General features: G+C 38.6%; 2 pseudogenes; both read right to left on the reverse strand.

Annotated features, from left to right (window-relative positions):
* Nucleotides 1–2,209: 2,209 nt before the first annotated feature.
* Nucleotides 2,210–2,305, reverse strand: LOC129076079 (uncharacterized; annotated as a pseudogene).
* A 5,557-nt stretch (nucleotides 2,306–7,862) lies between these two features.
* On the reverse strand, nucleotides 7,863–7,953 carry LOC129076081 (uncharacterized; annotated as a pseudogene).
* Nucleotides 7,954–12,909: the final 4,956 nt, after the last annotated feature.

Consider the following 12,909-nt stretch of genomic DNA (forward strand, 5'->3'; position numbering starts at 1 on the left):
GCATAGGAAATAATCCCATAATTGAGAAACATATTAATATTTCATCTTGTAGAAATTTTCCAGCATGATTCTAGTTGATACGCAGGGAACTAAAATAAGCCTGTGTAGAAGGGCTTTGGAGCCCGGGGCAGTAGAAACAGCCATGGCTGCGTTTCCCTGAGGTAGTGCTTTGATGGAAATAAAGTATTTCTTAGCAACCATTCATTATGGCTGGCATGCACATGGGAAATTTGAGATAATGCTTATTCTACCTCTGAGAAAGCCCTCCCAGAGTAATAACTTGAATTTTCAAAAGTGATACAAGATCTGACAATGTTTTTCTTGCTTCTTCATGTGAACCAGAGAATTGCGATGGAGAAAGGGGATCAGCTAGACTCTGAGCAGCTCACTCAGGTCAGCAGACATATCTGAGGTGAAAGCTCAGATGAACCAATTGTGTTCCATTCACCAGTCAGAATCCAATACTTGGTTTTCTTTTTCAGAAAGGAAGGTTTATGTCACTTATGGTGTTCCTTCCTAAAACCTATCTGTGAACGGCCGTATTTAGAAAAATTATGTCTTCTTAAAATAGCTTGCCCTGTTCATTCAGAAAAGCTGGCTGTCCATTTCTTCTGTGACTTTTAGAAGTTGTAGTGAAAAGGCTGCTGTGAAGCCCTGTGAAGCAGATGACTGTGAAAAGCTAATGGACACTTTTCCCAGGAGACGAGAAAAACTTATTTAAATTATAGCTCCTTAGGAGACACATACAATCTAGGTGTTTCATGTACAAATTAAAGGCTAAAATATGTAGTATTAAAGTTAAAGAGTTTAGGCTATAGCTTAACTATGTAGGTTGCCCGTCATTTATCCTAGGTGCTGAGGATAGAATGATAAATAATGTCCCATTTTCTCAGGCTTTCACCCTTGTGGAGGAAATGACCCACAGCAACAAACAAATGAACAAGATCATTGTAAATTGCCTCTAAAGTGTGCTATTTTAGAAGGGGTAGTCTGGGAAGCCCTCTCGGAGAAGGTGGTATTTGAGCTGAGGCGTGAATGTTGAGGAGCCCACTCTGTGAAAGGGGAGGGGGAGGGATTCAGGCAGAAGAAGAACAAGATGAAGGCCTGAGGTGGGATCCAGCTTGGCCTGCTCGGAAGACAGATAGAAGGCCAGTGGGGCTAGAGTGATATGAGACCAAGTGAGAGAGGCAGCTCGGGCCAGGGTGGGCTGGAGCCAGCTTGTGTGGGATCCTGAGAGCTGATTGTTTCATTTTCCTAAATTTTGTAAGCCAGTTACTAGACACAATCATTATTAAAAATTAAATTACATGAATTTATAATTAAATTCTATTAAAAACAAAGGTAACAAATACAACTCATTGCTTCCTAATTATTTTACTAATTTCTCTGCTCACGAGGTATCTCTTGCATCCATGTGATAGAAATCTGTAATGGTGAGCTAAGGTGCCTCCTTCCAACTCTGCGTCCTGTGATGTCACTGTGGTAGCTTGAACTAGCCACAGTGGGAATGTTTACACCTCAGAAATTCGCAAAAAGTATAAATCAGCTTTGGTTAGTTGTTTTGTTGATACTCTTCTAGTGAAGGTGATGGAAAAATATTTATAATGCAGGTTGCATTTCAAAGTGTCTTTAGTTGTTACATTATAAATAACACCAAAAATTGAGAAACTATTCTTCCAGTCCAGTATTTGAAAATTATGATCTATGATCAGATTCAACAAAGATTTACTCATGTGACTCATGAACTGGTGAAATTCTGACATATCTTTATTGTTTCACTTTCATCTTTTAACATAAATGAAAGTATCATCTATCAGTCATGTCAGAATACACTCATTCATCAGTAGTTTGAGGGACTACTTTGATGAATCTGATAGAAATCGAGCATTTATGCATAGTCTGATTTTTCTGAAATTAGAGTTGAATTGCAACCATAGGTTGGCTATGAATACAGAAGTTTGGCAAAAATCAATGAAAGCATTCTGTGAAATAAGTTGGTATATGAAATTTATAATAAAGAGTACTGTATATGTATTATTTGTAATTTGTGAGGTATACACACTTTATACCAGTAAAATTTACAATAGATTTATGGACATATATACACACACATGCCTCTTTTTTCATTCCCAGTTGTTAAACATTTATTAGCACACCACCACCAAAACACATATATAAAACAAAAATTTCATAAAATTATAATTACTATAGACAATTCCCTCTGATATTTTATATTCTACTATTTTATTTAAACTGATAAGAATAGATACTACACTTGATCTTAGCCAAAAGGCCAAGAAGTGATACTATTTTATTTAAAAAAAATAAATCCATGTGGAAAGAGTAACTTGATTTCACCACCCGTTCCCCGCGATCCTCCCCACCAACTAAAGGTTTATGTACTGCAATTTGGAAACCTCTGGTCAGGGGTCTTCAACTGCAGGTGTTGAAGTTATTTTTTAAAGAAATGTTTAGAAGAATGATGATCAAGTGTCCTTTTTATAGTCAGAGACTAACAGCAAAAACTCAAGAACCATGAAGCAGAAAATTAAAAACAAAACACAAATCACATCAAGGTCAAATTGAAAATCTGAAGGCCTAGGCTCTACGGTACCTACTGTAGAGACAAATTATGTAACTCTGTAATGGTGCTAATAGCATATGTCTGTGTTTCAGCTTTTTGGATGAAAGGCCTTTTCTGTAATTAAAAGCCTGTCATTTGTAATGACACCTACTTCTCAATTATTTACATTTATGGAGGTGAACACTATGGTGGATAATTTTTGAAATGCTGTTCATCTGCCCAAATAGGTCAGAGATGTTGCTGGCACACTCACCGTGTCTGTATTTGGTAAAAGAGAATTCAATGTTTACAGAAAATGACAGTTGTTTTGAGTCCACCTGACCATATTGCTAAAAATACCTAACTGTATTAGAAATCTGTGGATTAGAAAACAAATGAAAGTTGATGTTCTGTCATTAAATTCATGTTAGTTCCCTGAAAATGAGCTCACTGCATTTGGAGTTTTTGACAAGCCCTTGGGAGAAAATTAAATTCAGCTTTTCACAACTAATATATGGCCTTTCTGACAACGTCAACAAAAGGTCCCTTTTAGGATTCCTATCTCTATAAAAACCAATTGAGAGCCAGTCAAACACAGATGACTCACCTCTCAGGTTGTACAGGGTAATGGGACAATGACAATTGAGTAATGAAGGCCTGTATGGAAGGCAAAAGTTTTTCTGAGGTTTCCCTAAATTCCACCTATAAACCTCAATCATAAACAATGGATTTTAACCTTTTGGGGAGATGGAATCATTTGAGAATCTAATGAAAAATGTAGATTCTCCAGAAAAAGTCCTTTCCTAATAAATGTGCCTATAATTTCAAGGGATCCACAAATCCTCATGATGCTCATACCCCGGTTAGGGCCCTGATTTTAGATAATTATCCTCCTGGTAGAGAATCTAGAAAGAATGACAAATAAGAGAAGCCCTTCTGAGAGCTCCAAAGACCCCTAAGCTAAGAAAACTCATCTTGTGCGGGCTGAGTGATCCTGAATCAGTGACACCTGTGCATACAGAGTACCATGTACCATCAGAAGCATCATCTTTTAAAAAGCTGAGAACAAGTGAGTATTCTAAGCCTCAAATTATTGGAAATAAGCAGGATTTAAGTAAATTAGTAATAATAGCCTCTACTCTGTGGATTCATTCATAGGCAAAGTTCATCTAAGCCTACTATGAGAGAATTAGCTCAAAGTTGCCATATAAATTGAGGTGGAGAGAAGAGGCTATGGGATTCCATCCGCCTGTAGACATGAAGCAGTGGCACAGCTTTGAGCTCTTTTCTGCATTTTATATAAAGTACTAGAAAAATGCAGTTTGAGACAAACCCTCAGATTACTGCATTTTAACTCCCTCTGATATAAGAATATCGGGAGCTGCCACTGTCTCAAATTGTGAGCTGAACCCTCAACCCTCCACTACTGGCCTGAGACTTATTATGAAAATGGGCCATTCTCTAGGACCCCACTCTCAAAGGAAGCAATGTTAACATGAAGCAAGCCAAAGGCAAATTTCCCAGATTCCAGCTGATTTATTCAAAGAGGAAAGAATTCACACAGAGTAAATAAAACATTTTTATAGTAGAAACCATTAAGACCTCTCTCGTCTAAGTTTAACAAGGCTTTCATTCTGGGACCCCAGACCTGCTTAGTAAACAGCTCACCTCAGTTGGAGAAGAAAGCACGGAAGAGCTTAGGAATAAGAACACACCCAACAGAAAAACTTCCGTTGTTATTCTTTGGTTCTGACCTACTGGTGCGTAGTGCCACCCATTGTCTCTGGTTTGTTCGAATGTTATAAAATCAAATAAACATTTGGCACTAGGTGAGCTGTTTTGAAAACAAAGATATTTTAGACTTCTAAATAAGTTGCCCCACTGGTTGGGTGGAAACCACGGAGTACAATGTATGATGGCCATCTTCCTTTTCAGTTATTATTTAAAGTGTCATGTTTGGTTCTAGTCCAAGGGTCTCAAGAGGAGTAGAAACCCTGTGGTAAGTGGATATATCTGGGAAACACTAAGAATAGATGTTAGTTGAAAAGTAGGTGCCTTTTATTATGAATTCCTCTCTCTGAGGCTCTAGAATGCTCTGAAACACAACTGAATTAACCTATAAATAAATTGGCTTTTTACACTTCCAAACAAATTTACCCATAAAAATGGACAGTTTTATGAAAGTTTTTAAACAATTTCATTAATACCTTCTACCTTTGTGTTTCCTTGTGAATGTTAAAGGCCAATGAATGCACTGAAGTATGGACAATGAAACAAAATGGGATCTGGGATTTGCTTTCAAACACTGAAGAAAATGGAAATGTGTGTGGTGGATAAATGAAAGGAGACTGACAAACTGTAGATTATTGTTAAAGTTGGTGATAAGTATATGGCAATTTATCATCCTTTTGTAATTGTTAGAAATTTTCAAATTAAAAAAAAAAGACACGGAAATTTTCTAGTGATGAAGAATTAGATAAAAATGCTCCTTAAACAAACTAGAAGGTATACAAAAAGGTCATCTACTCTATCTTGCTGGTATAATTTGATTAAAATAAAAAGAAAACAGATTGTGTATTTCTAACAAAACATCTCAATTTAAATAAACAAAAGTGTCAATATAAATGGCTCTCAAAAGTCTACATATTTTGTTTAGTAACATTGTTAAATGGAGGCAGGGTAGAGAAGGAGGGGAAATAAAAGAGGAGTCATAGTGTGGGGTGGTCTGGTCTAGTTCTCCTATAGAAAGAGTGATGCCAGTGGAAAGAACGTTAGGAGATGCAACTACAGGACAGAATCATTAGTGATGTTTAGTAAGTATTGCAATAGGAAGAGTGTCTCAGAGAAAGAACACATAGAAATGAGAGAGAAGGCAAAGAAAAATGCAGGGAGTGGCTAAAACAAGGCCATTAACAATAGGACAAAACCTCCCAGTTCCTCTCAAAGACATCTCACACAAGCTCCGGCTTGAACCCACAATGTGCTGCTCTCGTTTCAGATATTAAGATGATCCCCCCTCTGTGGTGACATTCACTCCTGGGAATGGAGCACAGCGCCTTGTCAGCTCACATGAGGAAGATATTATGGAACTGAGGAAAATCCCTCAAAGTAATTCACTCTTTCGTTCTCATGGAGCTTAGATAGAGGGGCTCAAGAAGCTTAGTTATTTAACCTGTGTCAAGAAACAGGATCCAGATGCTTTGGAGATTAATTAAATGGGCCCACCCTGAGGTTCACAAAGAAAGGCTAGACCTTGCCAGGACCTGGAAACTCCTATGAAGCGCCTGACAGGGACATGACATGGCACTGAGGAAGGCCCCAGCAGAGATAGAATGTGAGGGAAGATTACATAACTCTGGGTGTGCTTGGCGATTGTACCTCAAAGGATGCGATAAACTTATCTCCTCAGGGAAAGGCACTGAAGGTGAGGAAGAGCCCCGCTGTCCTCCAGGACCCTGTGATCACCTCCTTGCACAAATAATCCTCCTGTCAAAAAATGGAGAAAGATAATTGTAGAGGACACAGTATTTCTAGCCAAGACAGGCTCAGAGCTAACTAACGTGCCAGTGGAAATCTGTTTTTGCTGTGCCTGAATAGTCCCTGAGGCAGAGTGGAATGTGTGCCAAGTGTGCTGTACCCTAATCTCCCTTACCGTCTGCCTGCCATGTTGCCAAACACCGAACAGTACTCTGTGTCCAGTCTACTTCTCCAGACAACACTGAAGGGAAAGCCCCAATGTTTGTTCATATAGTCTCATCAAATCAAAACATTTAGAGGCACTATTTTGAAAAAATTCATGGCATCAGATTGGCATGTTTGAGTGCTATTCTCTATGGCCCTGGAGAAATCCTACCAAGGTCTTCCGTTATGAAAAGAACAAGTGATTTTTTTTTTCTCAAAAATTTAAGTATAACACAGTAAAAGGCACTCTTTCTTTTTTAAACTTAAAAGAAATATTTGTTTCTTTCAGAGAGAGAGAAGGGAGAGAGAGAAACATCGATTTGTAGTTTCACTTATTGATGCATTCATTGGTTGATTCTTGAACGTGCCTTGACCAGAGATCGAACCTGCAACCTTGGCCTAGTGAGGCGATGCTCTAACCATCCGTGCTACCTGGCCAGAACCTCAGCACTCATTTTTTTAAGTGTGCAGTTTGGTTAATTTTTACATTTCTACACCTGTGTAATGACCACTTAGATCGAGATATAGATTATTTCTGTCCCCTCATGTCCAAATCAGTCACCAGCCCATCAAAAATAACTATAATTTATAATTAATTTTTTCATTACTTGTTCTTGCTTTTATATATTTTTATTTTTAAATATATTTTATCGATTATGCTATTACAGCTGTCCCAATTTTCCCTCTTTGCCCTGCTTAACCTGGTACCCCCCGTTATCTCCAGCAATCTCTCCCTTAGTTCATGTCTGTAGATCATGCGTATAAAGTTTTTGGCTACTCCATTTCCTATACTGTTCTTAACATGCCCCTGTCTATTCCTTAGCTACCAATTTGTACTTCTTAATCCCTGCACCTTTTCCCCCATTCTCCCCACTCCCCCTCCCAGCTGAAAACCCTCCAAATGACCTCCATACCTGTGATTCTATTTCTGCTCTGCTTGTTTGCTTAGTTTGTTTTTTAGATTCAATTGATGGTTGTGAATTTATTGCCATTCTAATATTCATAGTTTTGATCTTCTTGTTTCTCTTAAGTCCCTTTATTTTTTTAAAAATTTTTAAATCATGTTTATTCTATTACATTTGTCTCAATTTTTCCCTCTTTACCCCACTCCACCCATCCCACCCCCACCCTCTGCTCTCACAGTCAATTCCCACTCTGTTGTCCACGTCCATGGGTCATTCGTACATATTCTTTGTCTAGTCCCTTCCCCTTCTTTCCACCATTGTCCTCATGTCTGCTCCATGTTTCCATGCCTGTGGTTTATTTTGTTCATTAGTTTATTTTATTGAATAGACTCCATTTATAGGTGAGATCATATGGTATTTGTCTTTCACCAACTGGCTTATTAAATAAGTCCCTTTAACATTTCATATAATAAGGGCTTGGTGATGATGAACTCCTTTAGCTTTACCTTGTCTCAGAAGCACTCTATCTGCCTTTCCATTCTAAATGATATCTTTGCTGGGTAGAGTAATGTAGGCTGTATGTCCTTGCTTTTCATCACATTGAATACTTCTTGCCAGTCCCTTCTGGCCTGCAAAGTTTCCTATGAGAAATCAGCTGATAGTCTTATGGGAACTCCTTCATAGGTAACTCTCTGCTTTTCTCTTGCTGCTTTTAAGACTCTCTCTTTATCTTTAAACTTTGGCATTTTAAACTGGTAAGAACAGATACTACACTTGATTTTAGCCAAAAAGCCAAGAAACAATAACCTTGGGAATTTTAATTACGATGTGTCTTGGTATAATCCTCTTTGTGTCCATCTTGTTTGGGACTCTGTGCAACCTGGACTTGTGTGTCTATTTCCTTCACCAAATTGGGAAAGTTTTCTTTCGTTATTTTTTCAAATAAGTTTTCAATTTCTTGCTCTTTCTCCTCTCCTTCCAGCAGCCCTATGATTTGGATTTTGGTACATTTGAAGATGGCCCAGAGGCTCCTTAGCCTATCTTTATTTTTATTTTTTTTGGATTCTTTTTTCTTCTCTGTTCTGATTGAATGTTTTTTCTTCCTTATGTTCCAAATTGTTGATTTAATTCTCAGCTTCATACCCTCCACTGTTGGTTCCCTGTAAATTTTTCTTTATATCACTTAGTGTATCCTTCATTTCTGCCTGGGTCTTTTTTATGCTGTTGAAGTACCCAGTGAGTTTCTTGAGCATCCTGATAACCAGTGTTTTGAACTCTGCATCTGATAGATTTCTTATCTCCATTTTGTTTAGTTCTTTTTCTGGAGTTTTGTTTTGTTATTTAATTTGGGCCACATTTCTTTGTCTCCTCATTTTTGCAGCCTCCCTGTGTTTGTTTCTGTGTATTAGGTAGAGCTCCTTTGACTTCCTGTCTTAGTAGTATGGCTTATTTTAGTAGCATGGATACGGCGGGAGACTTAGGTATCACCAGGGCAGGGCAATTGGTGTCTCTGCTCTGTAGCTGTGTGGGGGAGGGCTCAGAGAGGGGACAATGCTACTGCCTAGCCGCTGGAGTTTCACCTGGGAGGAAACTGTCTCCCAGCACTTGCCCTGTTGCCAGTCACTTCAATGTCTCCTCATATGCCACCAGTGCCCTTTCAGCTGTTGCTCTGTTGCTAAATCCCAGAGGGAGTGAATCTGCATAAGTCCTAACACTGTTGCAGGCCCTGTAAGAAGAGACTCCTGAGAATCATGTGATTTCTTCCGTTGCCTCAATCCCCACTGGTTTTTACAGCCAGACATTATGAGGACTTAGCTTCCTGGTGCTGAAACCCTGGGCTGGGTGGTCTGGTGTGGATCTGGGATTCCTCTCTCCTGAGGTACTGCTCCTGACTTTTATCCACTGCACATGTGTGTGGGACCACTCATTCCACATCTCTGCACCTATCCACGTCTCCCTACCTCTCCATACCTCTCCACTTCTCTGCACCTGTCCGGTGTCTCCACATCTCCACACCTCCTGCCTATCTGGATGAATGTGGTTTCTTAATTCCTTGGTTGTTGGACTTCCATACAGCTTGATTATGGGTGACATTTGTTTTGTAGTCTAGTTGTAGTTTTTACTGTAGTTGTGGGAGGATATGAGCCATGTTTACCTATGCTTCCATCTTGACCAGAAATCCTCTATAATCAATTCTTGAATTTCATATAGATAGAATCATGCAGCATGCTCTTGTTTTGAACTTGTTTCACTCAAGAATACATCTATAAGCTTCATCAATATTACATGTAGCCATAGATTATCTTTTTTTATTTTTGTATAGTAATTATTATGGAAAACTATTTTCCATTATAAAACTATTCTGCAATTTGTTTATCCATTTTACTATGGTTAAACAGGTGGGTTGTTTAGATTGAGGTTATTAAGAGTGAAACATTTATAAACATTGTTGTACATGTCTTTTGGTAAATATAGGCACTCATTTTGCTTGGGTATATTCAGGGTGAGGCAAAAGTAGGTTTACAGTTGTGAGTATGTGAGACACAGAGTTTATTCTTGTATTATTATTTATTAACTATTGTATTATTTTACCATACAAACCACTGTAAAACTTACTTTTGCCCCACCCTGTATGTAGGAGGGAAATTGCTGGGTCATAGGGTAGATTTATAGGCAACCAAATAGTTTCCCAAAGTTGGACCACTTTATACTTGCACCAGAAATGTATGATACTTTCCATTTCTCCACATTCTCACACTCACATTTTCAGTCTTATTAATTTTTGCCATTCTACTGGTGTGAAATGATAGTCAGCGTGGCTTTAATGTGCATTTCCCTGAAGTCTAAAGATGTTGAATATGAATATTTTTGTGTGAGGGACAGCAGTCACTTGGAGTCATTTCCAAATGAGAATAATTTTAAAAGACTATGGGAAGAAATTGTCTATGAAATCAAATACTATCACCCATGCTTACCACCCTCCTGCTTCTCCTCTTCTACATTGATTCCCACCTTTCTATTTTATTTGTCAGTGTCTGAATATCTTGTGCCAAGAATTTTAGTGGACAAGCCAGGACTTTCTTGCTTCCCTCTCTGAGCTAACACATTAAATGAAAAATAAGGCATTGGGGTGTAATGTAATGAATAGCTTTCAGAGATTCTGCCCCACCAAATCCTCCTTTTCTGAAAACAATTTCACATATCCAGGTATGGGTCCCTAAAGTCAAGTTTGTGGATCCCCTCTTCCACTGGGCTTCAACTGATTGGATAAGAGGGAACACCTGATCCAGAAGGAAGACATTCATTGGTTGACAAGAGCCAACTGCTTTTCTAACCTGAATATTTGTAGTTTGGGTATAGAGAGACTAGTCAGTTTACCAGGGACAATGGAACTGAGAAGGCACAGACAGGGTTCCAATACAGAGAAGCAGAGAAATCTTCTCTACAGGGAGAGTGAGATGAATAAAGCAGCAATCTGCAGAGACAAGGGAAAAAAAAAATCACAGGGACCCAGATATAGAGAGTGCAGCTAAGTGAGAGTAACTGCCATGGTCCTTGATTTCTGGTTGCAGACATTCCACCCACTTCCTGCCTTAGGTTCTGTGAGACATCTTAATATCTATTCAAATGAATTTCCCATTTTTGGTAAAGCTAGTTTGAATATACTTCTGTTACTTGCCCACAAAAGTCATGGAGGAAAGGAATTCATGTCCAGTTCCTGAAAGGTCAATTCCACGTGCCCTGTACCTGCTGCAAACAGGCACATGCTAAATTTGTCAATACTAAATACAGCAAATAATGGAAAAGCTCTAAAAATAGGAGACTATTGGATCTCCTGCTAAGGTTTAGCCTCAGTTACCTTTTTCTTTTTCCTGTTTTCTTCCACCATGGCCAATTTTATATTCTTTATGCTTTAACAGTTGTCTTCTTTTATTCTCTTGCTTCAGTCTCTTGTCTTCCAAAAACATGCTGTTTCCAAAGCAAGGGTAGTCATAAAACAAAACATTTTGACTTGGGGATGATGCTCTCCAAACCCTGAGGTGCTAAATTTTTGTTTCCATAAGTATCCTTAATGAGACTTTCAGGCACAAAATCTATTGACCAAAGACAAACAGTGCCTGGAGTGAGGGGTCATAATTGTGAAGATCAAGGACAAGCCAGACCCTGTATGAGCCCAGCCCAGCTTTCAGAACTGTGTGCATTCCAGCTAGATAGAGATTTAACAGACCTGCAAACACAAAAAGACAGGAGGAACAAATCCTTTGCTAAATAAAAGGAAGAATCTAGTAATTAAAAGAGCAGGAAATAAAAGCAAATAAATAGAATAATCACTTCAAATGTTGAGAAAAGTAACCTTTCAAACTATTTAAATAATCTGATAATCTATCTGTGACCTAGATCTTTATTTAGATAATTCATAGCTCTGTATTATATGAATAAATTAATGTTTTCTTTGACTGTCCCCCTGAATGTTCTAAAATGTAAAAGTATCAATTATGAAATTGCTCTAAGAAACAGCATGTAAGATGAATGAAGAGACAGATTCCCAAAAGCTCTGTGATGAGAAAAAAAAATAATTAAAAAAAAGCAAGATGAAAATACAGGATGATAAACATAAGCATAAACCAGTATGGTCTCTTTTTCTCACACATATCATATTTGCTTCCATAATTCACATTTTAAATCCCACATGAACATACTGTTTTATGATTAGAACATTCTTTTATACAAAGTATTAAAGGAGGGGAGAAAAAAATACCTCGAGGGCATAGCCTCACAGCCTGAGGAAAGCCTTGGAAAGTTCTAGCATCCATCAGAAGATGCCTGTTAATGGATGGACTGCGTGGACGCTTTCCGAAACACTCCATTACATTGCAACCTGATCCTGTGATTTCGGCTGGGAACTTCCATCCTATCTTCCTAAGCAGTATTTTCTTTTAAAATTATAAAAATGAAACAAAAAAATGCTTTTCTCATTTTCTCTCTTTAATCCTTAACCTACTTCATCTTGTGCCCTTTCAAGGGCAAAGAGAATTAATAACATTCTAGGATGTAAAAAACCAGCAGTTGAAAAAATTGAATTATGTAAAGGGAGGTATTATTTGCAGGCTCAAGTCTCTTGCCTGATGCCAAACATGTGTGCTGTTCTCCCCAGGCAGCACCGAGCCGCATGCTGGGGTGGACAGGCTCTAAGCACAGGGGTCTCCACTGAGATTGTCCCAAAGACATGCCCACAAATGTAATTTAGGAGGACAAGTTTGTGTAAATGGGGCGTAAACTTTGCACGTACCTCTGCGATATTTTTCCAAGTAATTTTCAAACTTGGGTTTTTAATGCTACCCATTAAGTAAGGCAACTTTATGCACCCGGTGGGAAACACTTGCATCAGGTCATTTAAAAAACCCTGCCAGACACACTTGCAGGAAGGCCCAGCGCCTTGTGTCTGGCTCAGCTCTTTCCTCCCCCCAGAAATTCCATGGCACAGCCTCCTCTCTGGGGCCTCCAGCAGAGGCCATCCGCCGTTGCTGATAAGAATTTATTGAATATTCCCTGACTCAGCCACTCTTCAGGTACCTTAGTTGAAATACCACTTTTTAAGAAACACATTCCCTGACACTCTAGACTAGTTTATATGTTATTAAGTTGGTGACTGTATTGTTGGGATTATTTGATTAAGGTCTGTCTCCAGCCTCCAACTGTAAGCTCCCATGACAGTTTTGTTTTGTTTTTTTATCATCAATGTACTCCCAGTATCCAGCA

The sequence above is a fragment of the Pteronotus mesoamericanus genome, unplaced genomic scaffold (assembly GCF_021234165.1).
Source record: "Pteronotus mesoamericanus isolate MK-2021 breed Mesoamerican mustached bat unplaced genomic scaffold, CSHL_Meso_final contig_56, whole genome shotgun sequence".
Taxonomy (NCBI): Eukaryota; Metazoa; Chordata; class Mammalia; order Chiroptera; family Mormoopidae; genus Pteronotus; species Pteronotus mesoamericanus.